General features: G+C 47.5%; 1 pseudogene; it reads right to left on the minus strand.

Moving 5' to 3' along the window:
• LOC125516569 (G-type lectin S-receptor-like serine/threonine-protein kinase LECRK1) overlaps positions 1–24,287 on the minus strand; it is a 71,668-nt pseudogene extending 47,381 nt beyond the window's left edge.
• Between the last annotated feature and the right edge of the window lie 986 nt (positions 24,288–25,273).

Below are 25,273 nucleotides of genomic sequence, written 5' to 3' on the forward strand. Positions count from 1 at the left end.
AGACCGAAAGGTCGAGCATGAGTCGTATAGAAGATACGATCAACATGAAGATGTTCACCGACGTTGACTAGTCCGTCTCACGTGATGATCGGACACGGCCTAGTTGACTCGGATCATGTTATACTTAGATGACTAGCAGAGGGATGTCTATCTAAGTGGGAGTTCATTGAATAATTTGATTAGATGAACTTAATTATCATGAACTTAGTCTAAAAATCTTTGCAATATGTCTTGTAGATCAAATGGCCAACGTAGTCCTCAACTTCAACGCGTTCCTAGAGAAAACCAAGCTGAAAGACGATGGCAGCAACTATACGGACTGGGTCCGGAACCTGAGGATCATCCTCATAGCTGCCAAGAAAGATTATGTCCTACAAGCACCGCTAGGTGATCCACCCGTCCCACAGAACCAAGACGTTATGAACGCTTGGCAGACACGTGATGATGACTACTCCCTCGTTCAGTGCGGCATGCTTTACAGCTTAGAGCCGGGGCTCCAAAAGCGTTTTGAGAGACATGGAGCATATGAGATGTTCGAAGAGCTGAAAATGGTTTTTCAAGCTCATGCCCGAATCGAGAGATATGAGGTCTCCGACAAGTTCTTCAGCTGTAAGATGGAGGAAAATAGTTCTGTCAGTGAGCACATACTCACTATGTCTGGGTTACATAACCGCTTGACTCAGCTGGGAGTTAATCTCCCGGATGACGCGGTCATTGACAGAATCCTCCAGTCGCTTCCACCGAGGTATAAGAGCTTTGTGATGAACTTCAATATGCAGGGGATGGAAAAGACCATTCCTGAAGTATTTGCTATGCTGAAATCAGCAGAGGTAGAAGTCAAGAAGGAACATCAAGTGTTGATGGTGAATAAAACCACTAAGTTCAAGAAGGGCAAGGGTAAAAAAGAACTTCAAGAAGGAAGGCAAAGGAGTTGCCGCGCCCGGCAAGCAAGCTGCTGGGAAGAAGCCAAAGAATGGACCCAAGCCCGAGACTGAGTGCTTTTATTGCAAGGGAAGTGGTCACTGGAAGCGGAACTGCCCCAAATACTTAGCGGACAAGAAGGCCGGCAAAACAAAAGGTATATATGATATACATGTAATTGATGTGTACCTTACTAGTACCCGTAGTAGCTCCTGGGTATTTGATACCGGTGCAGTTGCTCACATTTGTAACTCAAAGCAGGGGCTGCGGAATAAGCGGAGACTGGCAAAGGACGAGGTGACGATGCGCGTCGGGAATGGTTCCAAGGTCAATGTGATCGCCGTCGGCACGCTACCTCTACATTTACCTTCGGGATTAGTTTTAAACCTTAATAATTGTTATTTAGTGCCAGCTTTGAGCATGAACATTGTATCGGGATCTCGTTTAATTCGAGATGGCTACTCATTTAAATCCGAGAATAATGGTTGTTCTATTTGTTGGGTTTCGTAGTAATTTCAAAAAAATTCCTACGCACACGCAAGATCATGTGATGCATAGCAACAATATGGGAGAGTGTTGTATACGTACCCAACGCAGACCGACTGCGGAAGCGCTGACACGACGTAGAGGAAGTAGTCGTATGTCTTCACGATCCAACCGATCAAGCACCGAAGCTACGACACCTCCGAGTTCGAGCACACGTTCAGCTCGATGACGATCCCCGGACTCCGATCCAGCAAAGTGTCGGGGAAGAGTTCCGTCAGCACGACGGCGTGGTGGCGATCTTGATGAACTACAGCAGCAGGGCTTCGCCTAAACTCCGCTACAGTATTATCGAGGAATATGGTGGCAGGGGGCACCGCACACGGCTAAGGAATAGATCACGTGGATCAACTTGTGTGTTTCTGGGGTGCCTCTACCTCAGTATATAAAGGAGTAGAGGGGGGAGGCTGGCCGGCCAAGCTTGGTGCGCCAGGAGAGTCCTACTCCCTCTGGGAGTAGGATTCCCTCCCCCCCAATCCTAGTTGGAATAGGATTCGCGGAGGGGGAAAAGAGGAGGAGGGGGCCGGCCACCTCTCCTAGTCCTAATAGGACTAGGGGAAGGGGGAGGCGCGTAGCCCATCTAGGGCAGCCCCTTCTCTTTTCCACTAAGGCCCACTATGGCCCATATAGCTCCCGGGGGGTACCGGTAACCCTCCTGGTACTCCGGTAAAATCCCGATTTCACCCGGAACACTTCCGATATCCAAATATAAGCTTCCAATATATCAATCTTTACGTCTCGACCATTTCGACACTCCTCGTCATGTCCGTGATCACATCCGGGACTCTGAACAACCTTCGGTACATCAAAATGCATAAACTCATAATATAACTGTCATCGTAACCTTAAGCGTGCGGACCCTACGGGTTCGAGAACAATGTAGACATGACCGAGACACGTCTCCGGTCAATAACCAATAGCGGGACCTGGATGTCCATATTGGCTCCTACATATTCTACGAAGATCTTTATCGGTCAGACCGCATAACAACATACGTTGTTCCCTTTGTCATTGGTATGTTACTTGCCCGAGATTCGATCGTCGGTATCCAATACCTAGTTCAATCTCGTTACCGGCAAGTTTCTTTACTCGTTCTGTAATACATCATCTCACAACTAACATATTAGTTGTAATGCTTGCAAGGCTTATGTGATGTGTATTACCGAGAGGGCCCAGAGATACCTCTCCGACAATCGGAGTGACAAATCCTAATCTCGAAATACGCCAACCCAACATCTACCTTTGGAGACACCTGTAATGCTCCTTTATAATCACCCAGTTACGTTGTGACGTTTGGTAGCACCCAAAGTGTTCCTCCGGCAAACGGGAGTTGCATAATCTCATAGCCATAGGAACATGTATAAGTCATGAAGAAAGCAATAGCAACATACTAAACGATCGGGTGCTAAGCTAATGGAATGGGTCATGTCAATCAGATCATTCAACTAATGATGTGACCTCGTTAATCAAATAACAACTCATTGTTCATGGTCAGGAAACATAACCATCTTTGATTAATGAGCTAGTCTAGTAGAGGCATACTAGTGACACTTTGTTTGTCTATGTATTCACACCTGTATTATGTTTCCGGTTAATACAATTCTAGCATGAATAATAAACATTTATCATGATCATAAGGAAATAAATAATAACTTTATTATTGCCTCTAGGGCATATTTCCTTCAGTCTCCCACTTGCACTAGAGTCAATAATCTAGATTACACTGTAATGATTCTAACACCCATGGAGCCTTGGTGCTGATCATGTTTTGCTCGTGGAATAGGCTTAGTCAACGGGTCTGCAACATTCAGATCCGTATGTATCTTGCAAATCTCTATGTCTCCCACCTGGACTAGATCCCGGATGGAGTTGAAGCGTCTCTTGATGTGTTTGGTCCTTTTGTGAAATCTGGATTCCTTTGCCAAGGCAATTGCACCAGTATTGTCACAAAAGATTTTCATTGGACCCGATGCATTAGGTATGATACCTAGATCGGATATGAACTCCTTCATCCAGACTCCTTCATTTGCTGCTTCCGAAGCAGCTATGTACTCCGCTTCACATGTAGATCCCGCTACGATGTTTTGTTTAGAACTGCACCAACTGACAGCTCCTCCGTTTAATGTAAACACGTATCCGGTTTGCGATTTAGAATCGTCCGGATCAGTGTCAAAGCTTGCATCAACGTAACCTTTTACGGTGAGCTCTCTATCACCTCCATATACGAGAAACATATCCTTAGTCCTTTTCAGGTATTTCAGGATGTTCTTGACCGCTGTCCAGTGATCCACTCCTGGATTACTTTGGTACCTCCCTGCTAGACTTATAGCAAGGCACACATCAGGTCTGGTACACAGCATTGCATACATGATAGAACCTATGGCTGAAGCATAGGGAACATCTTTCATTTTCTCTCTATCTTCTGCAGTGGTTGGGCATTGAGTCTTACTCAACTTCACACCTTGTAACACAGGCAAGAACCCTTTCTTTGCTTGATCCATTTTGAACTTTTTCAAAACTTTGTCAAGGTATGTGCTTTGTGAAAGTCCAATTAAGCATTTTGATCTATCTCTATAGATCTTAATACCTAATATGTAAGCAGCTTCACCGAGGTCTTTCATTGAAAAACTTGTATTCAAGTATCCCTTTATGCTATCCAGAAATTCTATATCATTTCCAATTAATAATATGTCATCCACATATAATATCAGAAATGCTACAGAGCTCCCACTCACTTTCTTGTAAATACAGGCTTCTCCGAAAGTCTGTATAAAACCAAATGCTTTGATCACACTATCAAAACATTTATTCCAACTCCGAGAGGCTTGCACCAGTCCATAAATGGATCGCTGGAGCTTGCACACTTTGTTAGCTCCCTTTGGATCGAAAAAACCTTCCGGTTGCATCATATACAACTCTTCTTCCAGAAATCCATTCAGGAATGCAGTTTTGACATCCATCTGCCAAATTTCATAATCATAAAATGCGGCAATCGCTAACATGATTCGGACGGACTTAAGCATCGCTACGGGTGAGAAGGTCTCATCGTAGTCAATCCCTTGAACTTGCCGAAAACCTTTTGCGACAAGTCGAGCTTTGTAGACAGTAACATTACCATCAGCGTCAGTCTTCTTCTTAAAGATCCATTTATTCTCAATTGCTTGCCGATCATCGGGCAAGTCAACCAAAGTCCATACTTTGTTCTCATACATGGATCCCATCTCAGATTTCATGGCTTCAAGCCACTTTGCGGAATCTGGGCTCACCATCGCTTCTTCATAGTTCGTAAGTTCATCATGATCTAGTAGCATGACTTCCAGAATAGGATTACCGTACCACTCTGGTGCGGATCTTACTCTAGTTGATCTACGAGGTTCATTAGTATCTTGATCTGAAGTTTCATGATCATTATCATTAGCTTCCTCACTAACTGGTGTAGGTGTCACTGAAACAGTTTTCTGTGATGTACTACTTTCCAGTAAGGGAGCAGGTAAAGTTACCTCGTCAAGTTCTACTTTCCTCCCATTCACTTCTTTCGAGAGAAACTCCTTCTCTAGAAAGGATCCATTCTTAGCAACGAATGTCTTGCCTTCGGATCTGTGATAGAAGGTGTACCCAACAGTCTCCTTTGGGTATCCTATGAAGACACATTTCTCCGATTTGGGTTCGAGCTTATCAGGTTGAAGTTTTTTCACATAAGCATCGCAGCCCCAAACTTTAAGAAACGACAACTTTGGTTTCTTGCCAAACCATAGTTCATAAGGCGTCGTCTCAACGGATTTTGATGGTGCCCTATTTAACGTGAATGCGGCCGTCTCTAAAGCATAACCCCAAAATGATAGCGGTAAATCTGTAAGAGACATCATAGATCGCACCATATCTAGTAAAGTACGATTACGACGTTCGGACACACCATTACGCTGTGGTGTTCCGGGTGGCGTGAGTTGCGAAACTATTCCACAGTTTTTCAAATGTACACCAAACTCGTAACTCAAATATTCTCCTCCACGATCAGATCGTAGAAATTTTATTTTCTTGTTACGATGATTTTCAACTTCACTCTGAAATTCTTTGAACTTTTCAAATGTTTCAGATTTATGTTTCATTAAGTAGATATATCCATATCTGCTTAAATCATCTGTGAAGGTGAGAAAAATAACGATATCCGCCACGAGCCTCAATATTCATCGGACCACATACATCGGTATGTATGATTTCCAACAAATTTGTTGCTCTCTCCATAGTACCGGAGAACGGTGTTTTAGTCATCTTGCCCATGAGGCACGGTTCGCAAGTACCAAGTGATTCATAATCAAGTGGTTCCAAAAGTCCATCAGTATGGAGTTTCTTCATGCGCTTTACACCGATATGACCTAAACGACAGTGCCACAAATAAGTTGCACTTTCATTATCAACTCTGCATCTTTTGGCTTCAACATTATGAATATGTGTATTACTACTATCGAGATTCAATAAGAATAGACCACTCTTCAAGGGTGCATGACCATAAAAGATATTACTCATATAAATAGAACAACCATTATTCTCTGATTTAAATGAATAACCGTCTCGCATTAAACAAGATCCAGATATAATGTTCATGCTCAACGCTGGCACAAAATAACAATTATTTAGGTCTAATATTAATCCCGAAGGTAGATGTAGAGGTAGCGTGCCGACCGCGATCACATCGACTTTGGAACCGTTTCCCACGCGCATCGTCACCTCGTCCTTTGCCAGTGCCCGCTTATTCCGTAGTCCCTGTTTCGAGTTGCAAATATTAGCAACAGAACCAGTATCAAATACCCAGGTGCTACTGCGAGCTCTAGTAAGGTACACATCAATAACATGTATATCACATATACCTTTGTTCACCTTGCCATCCTTCTTATCCGCCAAATACTTGGGGCAGTTCCGCTTCCAGTGACCAGTCTGCTTGCAGTAGAAGCACTCAGTTTCAGGCTTAGGTCCAGACTTGGGTTTCTTCTCTTGAGCAAAAACTTGCTTGCCGTTCTTTTTGAAGTTCCCCTTCTTCTTCCCTTTGCCCTTTTTCTTGAAACTAGTGGTCTTGTTAACCATCAACACTGGATGCTCCTTCTTGATTTCTACCTCCGCAGCTTTCAGCATTGCGAAGAGCTCGGGAATAGTCTTGTTCATCCCTTGCATATTATAGTTCATCACGAAGCTTTTGTAGCTTGGTGGCAGTGATTGGAGAATTCTGTCAATGACGCAATCATCCGGAAGATTAACTCCCAATTGAATCAAGTGATTATTATACCCAGACATTTTGAGTATATGCTCACTGGCAGAACTGTTCTCCTCCATCTTGCAGCTATAGAACTTATTGGAGACTTCATATCTCTCAATCCGGGCATTTGCTTGAAATATTAACTTCAACTCCTGGAACATCTCATATGCTCCATGACGTTCAAAACGTCGTTGAAGTCCCGATTCTAAGCCGTAAAGCATGGCACACTGAACTATCGAGTAGTCATCAGCTTTGCTCTGCCAGACGTTCATAACATCTGGTGTTGCTCCAGCAGCAGGCCTGGCACCCAGCGGTGCTTCCAGGACGTAATTCTTCTGAGCAGCAATGAGGATAATCCTCAAGTTACGGACCCAGTCCGTGTAATTGCTACCATCATCTTTCAACTTTGCTTTCTCAAGGAACGCATTAAAATTCAACGGAACAACAGCACGAGCCATCTATCTACAATCAACATAAACAAGCAAGATACTATCAGGGACTAAGTTCATGATAAATTTTAAGTTCAATTAATCATATTACTAAAGAACTCCCACTTAGATAGACATCCCTCTAATCTTCTAAGTGATTACGTGATCCAAATCAACTAAACCATAACCGATCATCACGTGAGATGGAGTAGTTTTCAATGGTGAACATCGTTTATGTTGATCATATCTACTATATGATTCACGCTCGACCTTTCGGTCTCCGTGTTCCGAGGCCATATCTGCATATGCTAGGCTCGTCAAGTTTAACCTGAGTATTCTGTATGTGCAAAAACTGGCTTGCACCCGTTGTAGATGGACGTAGAGCTTATCACACCCGATCATCACGTGGTGTCTGGGCACGACGAACTTTGGCAACGGTGCATACTCAGGGAGAACACTTCTTGATAATTTAGTGAGAGACCATCTTATAATGCTACCGTCAATCAAAGCAAGATAAGATGCATAAAAAAGATAAACATCACATGCAATCAATTTAAGTGATATGATATGGCCATCATCATCTTGTGCTTGTGATCTCCATCTCCGAAGCACCGTCATGATCACCATCGTCACCGGCGCGACACCTTGATCTCCATCGTAGCATCGTTGTCGTCTCGCCAATCTTATGCTTCCATGACTATCACTACCGTTTAGTAATAAAGTAAAGCATTACATCGCGATTGCATTGCATACAATAAAACGACAACCATATGGCTCCTGCCAGTTGCCGAGATCATCTCATACAATAAAATTCAGCATCATGCCTTGACCATATCACATCACAACATGCCCTGCAAAAACAAGTTAGACGTCCTCTACTTTGTTGTTGCAAGTTTTACGTGGCTGCTACGGGCTTAAGTAAGAACCAATCTCACCTATGCATCAAAACCACAACGATAGTTTGTCAAATAGACTCCGTTTTAACCTTTGCAAGGACCGGGCGTAGCCACACTCAGTTCAACTAAAGTTGGAGAGACAGTCGCCCGCAAGCCATCTATGTGCAAAGCACGTCGAGGGAACCGGTCTCGCGTAAGCGTACGCGTAAGGTTGGTCCGGGTCGTCTCGTCCAACAATACCGCCGAACCAAAGTATGACATGCTGGTAGGCAGTATGACTTATATCGTCCACAACTCACTTGTGTTCTACTCGTGCATATAACATCAACATAAATAACCTAGGCTCGGATGCCACTGTTGGGTTTCGTAGTAATTTCAAAAAAATTCCTACGCACACGCAAGATCATGTGATCCATAGCAACGAGATGGGAGAGTGTTGTCTACGTACCCAACGCAGACTGACTGCGGAAGCGCTGACACGACGTAGAGGAAGTAGTCGTACGTCTTCACGATCCAACCGATCAAGCACCGAAGCTACGGCACCTCCGAGTTCGAGCACACGTTCAGCTCGATGACGATCCCCGGACTCCGATCCAGCAAAGTGTCGGGGAAGAGTTCCGTCAGCACGACGGCGTGGTGACGATCTTGATGAACTACAGCAGCAGGGCTTCGCCTAAACTCCGCTACAGTATTATCGAGGAATATGGTGGCAGGGGGCACCGCACACGGCTAAGGAATAGATCACGTGGATCAACTTGTGTGTTTCTGGGGTGCCTCTACCTCAGTATATAAAGGAGTAGAGGGGGGAGGCTGGCCGGCCAAGCTTGGTGCGCCAGGAGAGTCCTACTCCCTCTGGGAGTAGGATTCCCCCCCCCCCCAATCCTAGTTGGAATAGGATTCGCGGAGGGGGAAAAGAGGAGGAGGGTGCCGGCCACCTCTCCTAGTCCTAATAGGACTAGGGGAAGGGGGGAGGCGCGCAGCCCATCTAGGGAAGCCCCTTCTCTTTTCCACTAAGGCCCACTATGGCCCATATAGCTCCCGGGGGGTACCGGTAACCCTCCTGGTACTCCGGTAAAATCCCGATTTCACCCGGAACACTTCCGATATCCAAATATACGCTTCCAATATATCAATCTTTACGTCTCGACCATTTCGACACTCCTCGTCATGTCCGTGATCACATCCGGGACTCTGAACAACCTTCGGTACATCAAAATGCATAAACTCATAATATAACTGTCATCGTAACCTTAAGCGTGCGGACCCTACGGGTTCGAGAACAATGTAGACATGACCGAGACACGTCTCCGGTCAATAACCAATAGCGGGACCTGGATGTCCATATTGGCTCCTACATATTCTACGAAGATCTTTATCGGTCAGACCGCATAACAACATACGTTGTTCCCTTTGTCATTGGTATGTTACTTGCCCGAGATTCGATCGTCGGTATCCAATACCTAGTTCAATCTCGTTACCGGCAAGTTTCTTTACTCATTCTGTAATACATCATCTCACAACTAACATATTAGTTGTAATGCTTGCAAGGCTTATGTGATGTGTATTACCGAGAGGGCCCAGAGATACCTCTCCGAGAATCGGAGTGACAAATCCTAATCTCGAAATACGCCAACCCAACATCTATCTTTGGAGACACCTGTAATGCTCCTTTATAATCACCCAGTTACGTTGTGACGTTTGGTAGCACCCAAAGTGTTCCTCCGGCAAACGGGAGTTGCATAATCTCATAGTCATAGGAACATGTATAAGTCATGAAGAAAGCAATAGCAACATACTAAACGATCGGGTGCTAAGCTAATGGAATGGGTCATGTCAATCAGATCATTCAACTAATGATGTGACCTCGTTAATCAAATAACAACTCATTGTTCATGGTCAGGAAACATAACCATATTTGATTAACGAGCTAGTCTAGTAGAGGCATACTAGTGACACTTTGTTTGTCTATGTATTCACACCTGTATTATGTTTCTGGTTAATACAATTCTAGCATGAATAATAAACATTTATCATGATCATAAGGAAATAAATAATAACTTTATTATTGCCTCTAGGGCATATTTCCTTCACTATTTATATGAGAGATATGTTTTATGGTCAGCTCCTATGGTGAATGGTTTATTCTTAATGAATCTCGAGCGTAATGCTACACATATTCATAGTGTGAGTACCAAAAGATGTAAAGTTGATAATGATAGTCCCACATACTTGTGGCACTACCGCCTTGGTCACATAGGTGTCAAACGCATGAAGAAGCTCCATGTAGATGGACTTTTAGAGTCTCTTGATTACGAATCATTTGACACGTGCGAACCATGCCTCATGGGTAAGATGACCAAGACTCCGTTCTCAGGAACAATGGAGCGAGCAACCAACTTATTGGAAATCATACATACTGATGTGTGCGGTCCAATGAGTGTTGAGGCTCGCGGTGGCTATCGTTATGTTCTCACCCTCACTGATGATTTGAGTAGATATGGGTATATCTACTTAATGAAACACAAGTCTGAAACCTTTGAAAAGTTCAAGGAATTTCAGAGTGAGGTTGAGAATCAACGTGACAGGAAAATCAAGTTTCTACGATCAGATCGTGGAGGAGAATACTTGAGTCACCAATTTGGCACACACTTAAGAAAATGTGGAATAGTTTCACAACTCACGCCGCCTGGAACACCTCAGCGTAATGGTGTGTCCGAACGTCGTAATCGCACTCTATTAGATATGGTACGATCTATGATGTCTCTTACCGATTTACCGCTATCTTTTTGGGGCTATGCTTTAGAGATTGCCGCATTCACTTTAAATAGGGCTCCGTCGAAATCCGTTGAGACGACACCGTTTGAATTATGGTTTGGGAAGAAACCTAAGCTGTCGTTTCTAAAAGTTTGGGGGTGCGATGCTTATGTCAAGAAACTTCAACCTGAAAAGCTCGAACCCAAGTCGGAAAAATGCGTCTTCATAGGATACCCTAAAGAAACTGTTGGGTATACCTTCTACCTCAAATCCGAAGGCAAGATCTTTGTTGCCAAGAATGGATTCTTTCTAGAGAAAGAGTTTCTCTCGAAAGAAGTAAGTAGGAGGAAAGTAGAACTTGAAGAAGTGTTACCTCTTGAACCGGAAAATGGCACAACTCAAGAAAATGTTCCTGAGATGCCTACACCAACTAGAGAGGAAGTTATTGATGATGATCAAGATACTTCTGATCAAGCTCCTACTGAAATTCGAAGGTCCACAAGGACACGTTCCGCACCAGAGTGGTACGGCAACCCTGTCTTGGAAACCATGTTGTTAGACAACGGTGAACCTTCGAACTATGAAGAAGCGATGGCGGGCCCGGATTCCGACAAATGGCTAGAAGCCATGAAATCCGAGATAGGATCCATGTATGAAAATGAAGTATGGACTTTGACTGACTTGCCCGTTGAACGGCGAGCCATAGAAAATAAATGGATCTTTAAGAAGAAGACAGACGCGGATGGTAATGTGACCATCTATAAAGCTAGGCTTGTCGCTAAGGGTTATCGACAAGTTCAAGGGGTTGCCTACGATGAGACTTTCTCACCGGTAGCGAAGCTAAAGTCCGTCCGAATCATGTTAGCAATTGCCGCATTCTATGATTATGAAATATGGCAAATGGACGTCAAAACGGCATTCCTTAGTGGTTTCCTTAAGGAAGAATTGTATATGATGCAGCCGGAAGGTTTTGTCGATCCTAAGAATGCTAACAAGGTGTGCAAGCTCCAACGCTCGATTTATGGGCTGGTGCAAGCATCTCGGAGTTGGAACATTTGCTTTGATGAGATGATCAAAGCGTTTGGGTTTACGCAGACTTATGGAGAAGCCTGCGTTTACAAGAAAGTGAGTGGGAGCTCTGTAGCATTTCTCATACTATATGTAGATGACATACTTTTGATGGGAAATGATATAGAACTCTTGGACAGCATCAAGGCCTACTTGAATAAGAGTTTTTCAATGAAGGACCTTGGAGAAGCTGCTTATATATTAGGCATCAAGATCTATAGAGATAGATCAAGACGCCTCATAGGTCTTCCACAAAGCACATACCTTGATAAGATATTGAAGAAGTTCAATATGGATCAGTCTAAGAAGGGGTTCTTGCCTGTGTTGCAAGGTGTGAAATTGAGCTCAGCTCAATGTCCGACCACGACAGAAGATATAGAAGAGATGAGCGTCATCCCCTATGCCTCAGCCATAGGTTCTATTATGTATGCCATGCTGTGTACCAGACCTGATGTAAACCTTGCCGTAAGTTTGGTAGGAAGGTACCAAAGTAATCCCGGCAAGGAACACTGGACAGCGGTCAAGAATATCCTGAAGTACCTGAAAAGGACTAAAGAAATATTTCTCGTTTATGGAGGTGACGAAGAGCTCGTCGTAAAGGGTTACGTCGACGCTAGCTTCGACACAGATCTGGATGACTCTAAGTCACAAACCGGATACGTGTATACAGTTGCAAGCAGAGCGTCGTGGCGGGATCTACATGTGAAGAGGAGTACATGGCAGCCTCGGAGGCAGCGCATGAAGCAATTTGGGTGAAGGAGTTCATCACCGACCTAGGAGTCATACCCAATGCGTCGGGGCCGATCAAGCTCTTCTGTGACAACACTGGAGCTATTGCACTTGCCAAGGAGCCCAGGTTTCACAAGAAGACAAGGCACATCAAGCGTCGCTTCAACTCCATTCGTGGAAATGTTCAAGATGGAGACATAGATATTTGTAAAGTACATACGGACCTGAATGTAGCAGATCCGTTGACTAAACCTCTCCCTAGGGCAAAACATGATCAACACCAGAATTCCATGGGTGTTCGATTCATCACAATGTAACTAGATTATTGACTCTAGTGCAAGTGGGAGACTGTTGGAAATATGCCCTAGAGGCAATAATAAAAGCATTATTATTATATTTCCTTGTTCATGATAATTGTCTTTATTCATGCTATAATTGTATTATCCGGAAATCGTAATACATGTGTGAATAATAGACACCAACATGTCCCTAGTAAGCCTCTAGTTGACTAGCTCGTTGATCAACAGATAGTCATGGTTTCCTGACTATGGACATTGGATGTCATTGATAACGAGATCACATCATTAGGAGAATGATGTGATGGACAAGACCCAATCCTAAACATAGCATAAGATCGTGTAGTTCGTTTGCAAGAGTTTTCCAATGTCAAGTATCTTTTCCTCAGACCATGAGATCGTGTAACTCCCGGATACCGTAGGAGTGCTTTGGGTGTGCCAAACGTCACAACGTAACTGGGTGACTATAAAGGTATACTACGGGTATCTCCGAAAGTGTCTGTTGGGTTGACACGGATCAAGACTGGGATTTGTCACTCCGTATGACGGAGAGGTATCACTGGGCCCACTCGGTAATGCATCATCATAATGAGCTCAAAGTGACCAAGTGTCTGGTCACGGGATCATGCATTACGGTACGAGTAAAGTGACTTGCCGGTAACGAGATTGAACGAGGTATTGGGATACCGACGATCGAATCTCGGGCAAGTAACATACCGATTGACAAAGGGAATTGTATACGGGGTTGCTTGAATCCTCGACATCGTGGTTCATCCGATGAGATCATCGTGGAGTATGCGGGAGCCAACATGGGTATCCAGATCCCGCTGTTGGTTATTGGCCGGAGAGTCGTCTAGGTCATGTCTACATATCTCCCGAACCCGTAGGGTCTACACACTTAAGGTTCGGTGACGCTAGGGTTGTAGGGATATGTATATGCAGTAACCCGAATGTTGTTCGGAGTCCCGGATGAGATCCCAGACGTCACGAGGAGTTCCGGAATGGTCCGTAGGTAAAGAATTATATATAGGAAGTGCTGTTTCGGCCATCGGGACAAGTTTCGGGGTCACCGGTATTGTACCGGGACCACCGGAAGGGTCCCGGGGGTCCACCGGGTGGGTCCACCTGCCCCGGGGGCCACATGGGCTGTAAGGGGGTGCGCCTTGGCCTACATGAGCCAAGGGCACCAGCCCCAAAGGGCCCATGCGCCTAGGGTTTCCAAAAGGGAAGAGTCCCACTAGTGGAAGGCACCTCCTAGGTGCCTTGGGGGGGAGGGATACCTCCCTTGGCCGTCGCCCCCCTAGGAGATTGGATCTCCTAGGGCCGGTGCCCCCCTTGGCCCTCCTATACATAGTGGGGGAAGGAGGGATTTTCATCCACGCCTTTGGTTGCCTCCTTCTCCCTCTCCAACACCTCCTCCTCCTTCATAGTGCTTGGCGAAGCCCTGACGGAGTACTGCAGCTCCATCACCACCACGCCGTCGTGCTGCTGCTGGAGCCATCTTCCTCAACCTCTCCTTCCCTCTTGCTGGGTCAAGAAGAAGGAGACGTTACGCTGACCGTACCTGTGTTGAACGCGGAGGTGCCGTCCGTTCGGTGCTAGGATCTCCGGTGATTTGGATCACGTCGTGTTCGACTACATCATCCCCGTTCTTTGAACGCTTCCGCTCGCGATCTACAAAGGTATGTAGATGCATCCGATCACTCGTTGCTAGATGAACTCATAGATGGATCTTGGTGAAACCGTAGGAAATTTTTTGTTTTCTGCAACGTTCCCCAACACTGGCTGCGGCGCAGGCGGCGGCTGTCAGTTCTATATCCGGCGTATCTCATAGTAGGGATCCTAAGCTAGGCGTCTAGGAGCGATGGTAACATGGACATGGGATTTTACCCAGGTTCGGGCCCTCTTGATGGAGGTAAAACCCTACGTCCTGCTTTTGATTGTATTCATATGGGGGATAGTACAGGGTACATACATCTACCACGAGATTTTTATAATGAATATGAGATTGTCTATTGACTAGCCTGGCCTCGGTTTATATAAGACACCGGAGGCCTAGGGTTTTAGGAGAGTCCTTGTCTTGGGCGCCAAGTTTTGTGGAGTCTTCCTTGTGTGCGGCATGGGTTGTCCGAATTGGCCCAGTAGTGAACCACCATGGGGGTCCTCGGCCCGATACACTTGTTCGGGAGACGACGTGTTGAGTACCCCCTAGTCCAGGACACCGACAGCAGCCCCCTGAACCGGTCTTCAAGTTGGGGACGCTCCTCGATTCTTCCGAACTGTTATTCGTCTTCGGTCATCGGTCTTGAAAACCGGTTCAACAAATCTTCTCATCTTCGATCTTGAGGATCGCCGAAGTTCATCCGAAGAGTTTACGCATCGGGTATCCGAGGAGCCCTTTTAAGTTTCCGACCTTTATCAATGCCTTGTTATTTTTATGCCACACCTCGGGTTTGAAGTTGTTCCCGGGTGGCAGCGTCCTCTGCGTCCGAGCTCCAACGGCGGACTGCATTTGAGGTATCTTTTGCAGCCGAGCTCCAACGCCGAACTGCATCCGAGCTCCAACGCTAGACTATGTCCAAGCTCCAACGCCGGACTAGGTCCCAGCTCCAACGCTGGACTATGTCCAAGCTCCAACGCCGGACTAGGTCCCAGCTCCAACGCTGGACTATGTCCAAGCTCCAACGCCGGACTATATCCGAGGTGTCATAGATCACCTTGGATCAAAAAAGTTGAAGGAGTTTAGCCGAGCTTAATGTCGGAAATGCCCTCTATGGAGCCAGCCACTGGCGCCCGAGCTTTATGCCGGACTGCTTCCGAGGTGGTGCACCACCCCGACTGCGGGCCGATTTTTTGTCAATATTTTTGATTGGTGTAATTTATTCTCTGTCGAGATATATAGCCAGTAGCCCTCAAGGTGTGTATCGGTCTAAACCCCGAGATGCACCTGAAGGATGACATAAGACCGCTGATCCCAGTAGCCCCTGAGACTCAGGTTGATTCCCAAAATCGGCCTAAGGATCAACTCCTAGCTCGGTAGAATACTTCGGGACACAAAAAGTGGTGTGCAAAGTCCCTGAGACTCAGGTTGGGTGCGGCCGACCAACCTGAGGATCATAATCTCCTTGAAAACTATATTTGCACTTAAATTGTCTGCATTGGATCGTCAATGCAGTAGCCCCCCGGGAATTGGGTTGGGCAAAATGGCCGACCCTAGGATCGTACCTCCTCGAGAACTAGTTCAACTCTCATGTATGTTTTGACAATACCGAGGTGGGGTTCGGCAGAAAAGATGTCGAACTGTAGTTTTAGAAAAGAGTTTCACGCCGAACACCTCAACCAAGAGAATGCCCTGCTTCTTCCATCGTGCTTTGACATGACAAACCGATCTCTAGACTTCAAGTGGGTCAGCCTTCGGCTTTAACCTCCCTATCCCAAAGGCGGAGTGTTTCTCAGGCCAGTTTAGCGAACTAAACGTGAGCGGCTTTAGAGAGAAACCAGGCTACCCGGCTATTGATCATACACCTGAGTCGATAAATGAGTGTTAGAAAAAGATTTTGCAACGACTAAGAAGAAAACTGCTCATATTAATTTAAGAGCCCCCAAGTGATTTGGGTAAAAGAATTTTATCTATAATGGGTGTATGTACCGAAGTACTTCTATCATATTTGTGTTCACCCGAACTTTAAATGCGTCTTAACCGACCGTCGGCTTCTTCCTCTTCGGCCAAGGGCCGAAAAGTGTTATGTACTCCACCTGTCGAGAATATCGACGGTGTTTCCGATAACCAGGCAATCATGTCATAAGGCTGTAACAGACAAAGCGCAATCAGGGAACTTATACTATATTACTGACGAAGTGTAAGAAGCATCTTCGAAGAAAATAGTACCTCCACCGATACCTTTCTTCGGTTGCTCATTGCTACTATGAGACTTGTGCAATAGATTTTTTGTATTCATGAGTTCCGTTGTGTGCCGACCATGATTGAAAACAATAAGAGTGCTAGCTTTCGGCTTCACCCATTCCGAGGTCCGAGCTCGGATGACTCAATCGTGACAATCGCAGAGGTGCTCCCTTTACTCCCTAGCCGAACAATCGGGAACGTAGGGGTAAACACAGGAGCAAGGCAATCGAGCTTGCGGAACACTTAAGTCAATATGGTGCATATTATGGCGTAATACACAAACAAGGAACGAAGTCATACAAGTATAATCATATGCAAGAGGAAAGGCTTCATAAAGGAAGCCCCCAAGTAAACAGAGTATTTGAATTTGTGTGTCACAAACAAAGTTTTGACAAGGTAGTTTTCACAAACAACTTTTTGCCAAAAAAGGATAATGCTTGGTCGAACCGAACAAAAGTTAAAACTGAAAGTTTTTGAGCATGGAAGCGACTTAGCTGGTTAATGTGTTCGGTGTTGATGACGCGATTTGGGCCTGTGGCAGGACGAAGACGCCCATTGATCTGTGACAGATTCGACAAGGTTCGCAGTCCTCGGCATGGCCGAGGTTCCAGCCCCCAAGCCCGAGGTGTCCGAGCAAGGAGCTCGGCACCCCAGAATAGTGACACGACTCGGCCGATGTGGTAAGGCGAAGCCCCCAGTCTAGCTGATCTGGCGGAGTTGGTCGGCAAGGTGACAATGAAGCCACCACGCCAGTCGACCAGTTCGGCATGGTGGACGTCAGTTTGATGAAGCGACGACGCTGCGCGGCCGATGTGGCGAGATGAAGTTCTCGGTCCAGTTAACATGGCGAAGCTGTGATCGGCGGATGCTGAAGTCTCATGCACACCGAAGTGACCGCGTAACACAGTCAAGATCGACCACCTGCACACATAAAACAGTGCAAACAAAAAAATTGAAAGAAAAAATTGCATAATTAATATATGCAAAGCGAATCATGAGGTATGTTTGGCCTGTGCGCCAGGGTTGGTTCGATGGAGTGGCAGCGCGAACCCATCGATGCAGGTCGGCATGCGCGGGGCGACAACATCGGCCTAGTATGATCCGAACTCATTTGCGGAGGTGTCGGTCAGTGCGGTGACTGTTGGCCTAATCCACATGTAGCAATTGTTGTGAAAGAGACGCCCCCGAAGTACTCATGCAACTTCATGTGGTAGGTACCACATAAGCTGCTTGTCGCATCAATCCAATCTCGATGGTCGTGAAGCAACCGGTAGTGCTAATTGCATCAGAGAAGCACATGAAAAAGAGACCATTAGTGAAAAGGATAGATGGCCTCCCAACTTAATTAAATAATAGAGAAAAGGAAAGAACAAATCTCCCTGTTGCCGCGCTGAGCCGAACTCTCGTCGGCCTCAGGTGCATGTTGTGCATGGTACTGTGCCATCTCCTCGGCTGGTTTGCCGCTGTTTGGATTATTTTTTTAGATGTGCAGCAGGTGGCCACCGCGCAACCTGGATCGGACGTATTGCCTACTGATGGTGTCCAGGCAATGTGTTGATGGCGTGACGAAACCCAAATTTATAATGCAGGCCATGTCACGCACGAGGTGTCCATCAGTCGGCGCACAACAAACTGAACTGTCGAGAAGATAGCCATGTCGGAGCGGCGCGGAGGAGCTCCCTTAACAATGAACGGCACCTCTCAAAACAAGTTTGCACAATGTTCAGACCTCAAAAAATTAGAGAATAATTAGTAGCATACGTATCCGAAGACAAACTGCTTATTAAAGTAGTCTATTTCCTCAAGACTTATAATTAAATAAGGAAGAAAAAGGGAGAAAAAAGTTGAATCTCCCTAATAATCTCCTAGTGCACATAGCGATTCTGGAGAGAAAATTAGGCTTTGGATAGTCTGTCCGCGTGAAGTTGCAGCCACGGGCTAAAGGCACAAATTTGACCTTAGATCGAAACTATTTCACAAACTAAACTGTTCTTGAAAGTATTTCACACGGCTGACCTTTAATGTGCAGCGCCTGACAGCAAGGCGCTGCACTCTACTGTGCAACGCCTAACACTTAGGCGTCACACTGTGCAGCGCCTAACTTTAAGGAGTTGCACTACACTGTGCATCGCCTAGCTGTAAGGAGTTGCACAATAGAGTGCAGCGTCTTATTGTCGGGCGCTACACAAAAAGATCAGCAATGTGAAATATTTTCAAAAACAATTTAATTTGTGAAATACTTTTGCTTTAAGGTCAAATTTGTCAATTTTGCCCGAAGTAGGTGCGCTAGGTCAGACCAAGTAGACCTAGAACGCCATATACATGTGCTGTCTCAAAATATGGCTGCAAGAAATAATGCGGTAGAAACCAACAAAAAACATTTTACGTAAAATAAATTTACGTTGTAAACGGACAGTTAGGAAAAGTAAAACCTGGCATTGTCCTCCGTGGTTGCGATGGACAGAGCAACGGACTTTTACGCATCATGCTGTAGTTAGATCGATGTAGGATCGATTGTCTCCTGTACAGCAGCCAGTTCGATTGAGCCGGTTTGATCTCTCAGCAGTGTATGCACGAGCAATTGATGAAGAACAACAAAGATCAAACATTAGATTCCTTCACGGGATGCCATTGAGATTACAATTAAGTTTATATAACATCGTCTAACTTTGTTCTTTTGTCCCCTCCTGCCCCTGCGTCGTCTGCTCCGGGCGATTTGGGGGCGAAACCCTAGCCGCCCGCCGGTTTCCCCCGCCTCCCCTCCTCCTCCCCCGCCGCCGCCGACAGCCGCCCGTGCGGCGGTAGGCAGCGGGGGGGGGGGGGGGGGGGGGGGGGGGGGGTTCCCGCGCACCCGCCTCGATGTTGGAGGCGCCCCCACCCCGCATCAGACGCCGCCGCCCGCCTCCCCAGCTCCTGGTGGCCGCCGACGCAGGCCCTCTGTGGCGGCCGTCGGTCGTTGAAGTTGTCGCTAGCCCTCCTCCCGATCCGGTGTGGGGGTCTCCTGGGAAGGTCCGACTGCCAGATCAGGCCGGCTCGGTCCTGGATCGGGGCCGGCTCCTCTCTGGCGGCTGGTGGGCCGGGGATCGCCGGATCCACCCGGATCTGGCCGGTGCGGCCCTGCCTCGTCGCCCGGCTTGGGTGCCTCGCGCTGTGGTCTCCCTGGTGGCGGCAGTGTGGGTCGTTCTTCGTGTTTTCACGGGATGTGCGCGGTGGGTGGATGCCGGGGCGGCGGCCTCGAGCGGTGTGGACGGCGTGGCCTCTTGATGGGTGACGGCCGTGGGAGCTGGTGGTCCGCGACTTCGGCTGTGCGGGTGGCGAGGTCTCGGTGGTCGTCTACTACGGGTGGGTCGGGGTGCCCCGTCACCCGGCATGCCTGCTTCAAAGATGTCCAACGCCTTCTCCGGCTGCATGCGCTCCCCTGGCCAGGTCTTTGGCCGGGTGGATGGGACGAGGGCGGGATCGGGGAAAACCCTTGGCCGTCGGCGGAGGCCACGACAATGGCGGCGCCTTATGGGCGTCGGTTTCCTTTTTGGAGGCCTTATCGAGGTCCTATCCCGTTTCTCACTGTGCTCTTCATTTGGGCGAAAGCTCTAGTTTCCCTTGCGGGCGACGGCGTCGTACGTTCGTCGCGTTCCTTCTTGAAGGCGTCGCCTGGAGTTCCCGGAAGCATAGTGGGCGCTTTGTGGTGCGTGTGAGGTGTTTGGCGGCGGCAATGTGTGCGGCCTTTTATCTATTCTACCGCTGATCTTCATCTTGTGGTAGCGCTCCATTTGCTTGGCGATGTTCTAGCGTAGGTGGTGGTCGTCATTTGGCGTCATGGTGGCGTTGATGGCGGAGGAGCCTGCCAAGGTTGGCAGCTCAATCTGCTTAGAGATGGACCAGTGGAAGATGGTGGAGACGACACCTGTGACTGCGTCAGACCGGTTTATACCCCAGACCCGGTATGTGGCTAGGCTGGGAATTCCGACTTATGATGTTAGGATTAGGTGAGTGGTCTGGGTAGTGGCTCAGCTAACAACCCTTCATCATATGGATAGGAGTAGCGGCATATGTTGCCTAGATGGTGGATTCAGACTTATTGTTGTAACACTTTGTAAGGTCCTTAAGAATAATCAATAAAGTGGCCGTATGCATCTTCCAGATGCAGAGACCGGGGATTATCCTTCTTCTTTAAAAAAAGTTCCTTCACGTGAACTAGTAAAGCAAAGCAAAGATGCACTATTCAATTATTGAAGACCGTGCTGCGCTTTAGACTAATGGTATTAATACACGAGCTCAATTAGCTTTCCTGACGCTTCACGTGGTGGAGGAACTAGCCCACCGGCGGATCGCTGTTTCCAGACGTATGTTGATGCAGGGCATCTTCTCGAGCTACATGCTGTAATTCTCACGAGTAGTTCCACCGGTCACCAGCCGAGTTGCTCCACGATCCCTTGGATCAAATCGGCCTGGGAATCGTCTTCGGTTTGCTGCCGCGGCCATGTACGTCAGCGCTTACGGACAGCTCGAATTGGGGGCCGTTGAAGCGACAGCCGCCATCCGAGTTCCTTCGAAGCTCGGTCACCAAAAATTCTACAAACAAAACAGAGAAAAGAAAAGCGAGTCGACCACGCTAATTTGCAAGGAACCTAATTCATATGGAACCAATCTAACTAAAAAAAAAATATCACCTAATCGTCCCACCGATCCGCGGCGATCGCCCAGCAGGTTCTCAATGAAAACATCAATGTTGGTTCTATATCCGGCGTAGTTTGTAGTAGGGGTCCTAAGCTAGGCGTCTAGGAGCGATGGTAACATGAACACGGGATTTTATCCAGGTTCGGACCCTTTTGATGAAGGTAAAACCCTACGTCCTGATTTTGATTGTATTCATATATGGAATAGTACAGGGTACATACATCTACCACGAGATTGTTATAATGAATATGCGATTGTCTATTGACTAGCCTGGCCTCGGTTTATTTAAGACACCGGAGGCCTAGGGTTTTAGAAGAGTTCTTGTCTTGGGCGTCAAGTTTTGTGGAGTCTTTCTTGTGTGCGGCATGGGTTGTCCGAACTGGCCCAGTAGTGAACACCCATGGGGGTCCTTGGCCCGATACACCTGTTCGGGAGACGGCGTGTTGAGTACCTCCTAGTTCAGGACACCGTCAGCGGCGCTGGCCGGCCGGCCGGTGGATGGGCAGAGTGGGCGTCGATTTGGCCGGCTAGAACCCTACGAATGATTTGAGGATTTTGTTGCACGGGCCCACATGTCAGCTCCGAACCCACGTCCACGCGGTCCCACTTGTAAACCGCGGACCCACAACCACTGACGCCGGCAAACGGAATGGACTAAAATCTGGCCGTTTGGCCTCATCATAGTAGTTGCGCATGGACTAGGGGCAAAACTGAGCACATGGACACCACTGAGGGCAAAAGGATAATTAACCCCATATCAAATTATCAAAGTAGTGAATACAAATCAAACCAACATGGTGAAAGTGACTTTATGAAATTCACGTGCATCCTAAAGAACGCTTTGTTTATCATAAGAGACCGTTTTGGCCTGTCCTTTGCCTCAAAAGGATTGGGCTACCTTGCTGCATTTTTTTACTATCATTGGTACTTGCTCATTACAAATTATCTTGCTATCAAACTACTCATTACTTATAATTTTAATGCTTGTAGAAAATACCTTGCTGAAAACCACTTGTCATTTCTTTCTGCTCCTTGTTGGGTTCGACACTCTTACTTATCGAAAGGACTATGATTGATCCCATATACTTGTGGGTCATCATACACCAGGAGGCGGTTGTCGCCCTCATGACAGAAGCCGAGCAGACGTACCAGGTTGCGGTGGCTCGTCTGCCCGATGGCGCGCAACTCTTTTTGGAACTCCGGCTCGCCGTCCTCCACCAGCTTCTCCAGCCGCTTCACGGTGATAGTCTGCTCGCTGTTGTGCAATGCGCCTTTGAACACTGTGCCGAATGCGCCGCGGCCCACCGGGTCACGAAGCAGTACGTGGCGCGCTCTAGCTCCTGGTACCTGTATGGCCTTAGGGGCGTTGCCGCCTCCTCGTCCTCCTCCAAGCCTTCGCCGCCGTCAGTGTCTGCGTTCGCGGGTGCCACGTTTCGAAGCACGGCCCTCCGTTTCACGTGAAGCAACAACCCGGATGGAATGAAGGCCAACAACGCGATGGATGCCAGGATGCCGATGCAAACCAACACGCTGATGGTCGTGCGCCCGACGGGTTTGCTGGGGGTGCCTCTGCGGCCTGTCGCTGCTCCCGCGGTCTTGACGAACAACGTGTATCTGCCTGCAGCGCGGCCGTGCCACAGAGGGAGCTAGTGCTTGCTGCACGTGCCTTTGGCGGCGTCACGCAACACTGCAACACATAAGCAGTCGGCCATGCATGCCGCCATGCATTCTGCCTTGCTTGTGGCATTGCCCACCACCTTGTACGGTATGTCCGCCCACTCCATGTTTGGCATCAACTTCACAGAGAATTCTGCGGCATCTTGTTGTTGCCCCCATTTACAGTCGCCCGCTGGAGTTCACCGTGCAAATCAAACCCTGGCGGGCACAAACAGCTAGGCCGATCCTGGTCGAGGATACAATAGCTGTTGTGCCCGCAAACGCCATGGACATCGCACCGATCGGTCAGAGCGCTCCAAACGACGGTGGTGGTATTGGATGCATTGCCAGAGCCAGACACGAAGGTATGACGGTACAAACGCAGAACTCCATCAGGATCAAGCGTGAGTCGGTAGTAGGCTTGCTCTCCCGCTTTTAAGGCTCTGGGCTGTGTCACTGCCAGGTTCTTGGTAAAGCTGCCATCGTTGTTCACCTGATAGAGTAGGCCATTGGTATCAAGGTGCAAGATGAGGGTGAAACCCAGATCGAACGTCCCCGTGTTCCAGTATGACGAGGCTGCGTCGTTTGGCATGCCCACCGGGTACAACACCAGGTTGTCGTCCAGTTGCTGGTTGGCGAGCCGGTACTTCCCGACGGCCTTGTTGGTGTCGGACACGCTGGAGAAGAGCTGCGCCGCGGGCACGAGCTCCTGCCCGGCGACCAGAGTGTCATCAGGGACTCGAACGTCTGCCACACCACTGCGTCGTCGGTGACGAACATCACAAAGTTGCCGTTATCGCGCACGGCGCCTGTCACGGCCAACCTTGACGGCCGCGCGATGGTCCTGTCGTGGTCGCCGACACCAGTCCAGAGGAGACGGCCGTCGTCGGCGAGCCTTAACGTGCTGCCCGTTCCCGTGTCGTTGCGGTTCGCTGTCCACGTGATGGTTACGTTGGGCACGGTGGCGAGCCAGACGCCAACCGCAAGGCCGCCTTCTGTGGCATAGAAGCCGAAGGAGAAACGGCCTGACAGGGACGACCAGCTGGCGCCTGTGGCGGCCTCGAGGGAGGACCGAGATGTGATGCCCGTTTGCGTGCATGAAAAGTCGAGGGAAACAAGCATGGCTAGCGCTAAGCACAAGAGCGGATGTAAATGGTTAGCAGCCATGGGTGGTGAGCTGCTAACAAGGCTCAATCTATACTTGCTTGCTAACTGCGTAGAGTACGATGGTTGCAGTTACTAGTAGCAGTACTAGCTACCAAGTTGCACCCCTCCAAAGTTAACTACAACATACATTGTTTTCGTGGAGTAAACCCCTTTAGTTTCATATTGCCAAATCAAAGAATCCTCATCTTGGCAAATTCTAGTCAACCTAAGAATGTGAACCAAGTCAAACCACTGGCTCTGTTGGAAAAGGCAGTGCCTAGGAGACGCTTAGGCATGCCTAGGCGTTAGGCAATGGCCAAACGCCTCGCCTAGGACATAAATGGAGGTCTAGGTAAGGCAAATAAGGAATTGCCCACCCAAGGAAGAAACCATGCCACATATTGCACTGATATGCCAAACGGGTTATATTTCAATGGCACTAGATGGTAATTAACTTATTTATATGCCCTGAACTAATATCAACACCCATATAATAATCACAAATACACTACAATTAAAAACTATATTACCGCCTAGGGCGCTTAGGCACCGCCTATGCACTAAGCGAAGGCCAACCGTCTCGCTTACGCCTACCGCCTTTTCCAACCTTGACCACTGGGTCATAAGCTCATCAGTAAACGTTCTCCTGAACGAACATTTAAGCTCCTGCCCATCCCACAAATCAGCAATAGTCTTATTTTCTCATTCGCTAAGAAATAAAGATCCCAAAATTGTGTAGCGAAGGGAGTATTACCATGCCAAATATAAGACTATTGCTGATTTGTGGGATGAGCAGGAGCTTAAATATTCGTTCAGAAGAACGTTTACTGATGAGCTTATGACCCAGTGGTTTGACTTGTTTCATATTCTTAGGTTGACTAGAATTTGCCAAGATGAGGATTCTTTGATTTGGCAATATGAAACTAAAGGGGTTTACTCCACGAAAACAATGTATGTTGTAGTTAACTTTCGAGGGGTGCAACCCATTTTCCCGCCAGCGGTCTGGA

This window comes from Triticum urartu, chromosome 6A (genome assembly GCF_056163025.1).
Source record: "Triticum urartu cultivar PI428250 chromosome 6A, HENAU_Tu73, whole genome shotgun sequence".
NCBI lineage: Eukaryota > Viridiplantae > Streptophyta > Magnoliopsida > Poales > Poaceae > Triticum > Triticum urartu.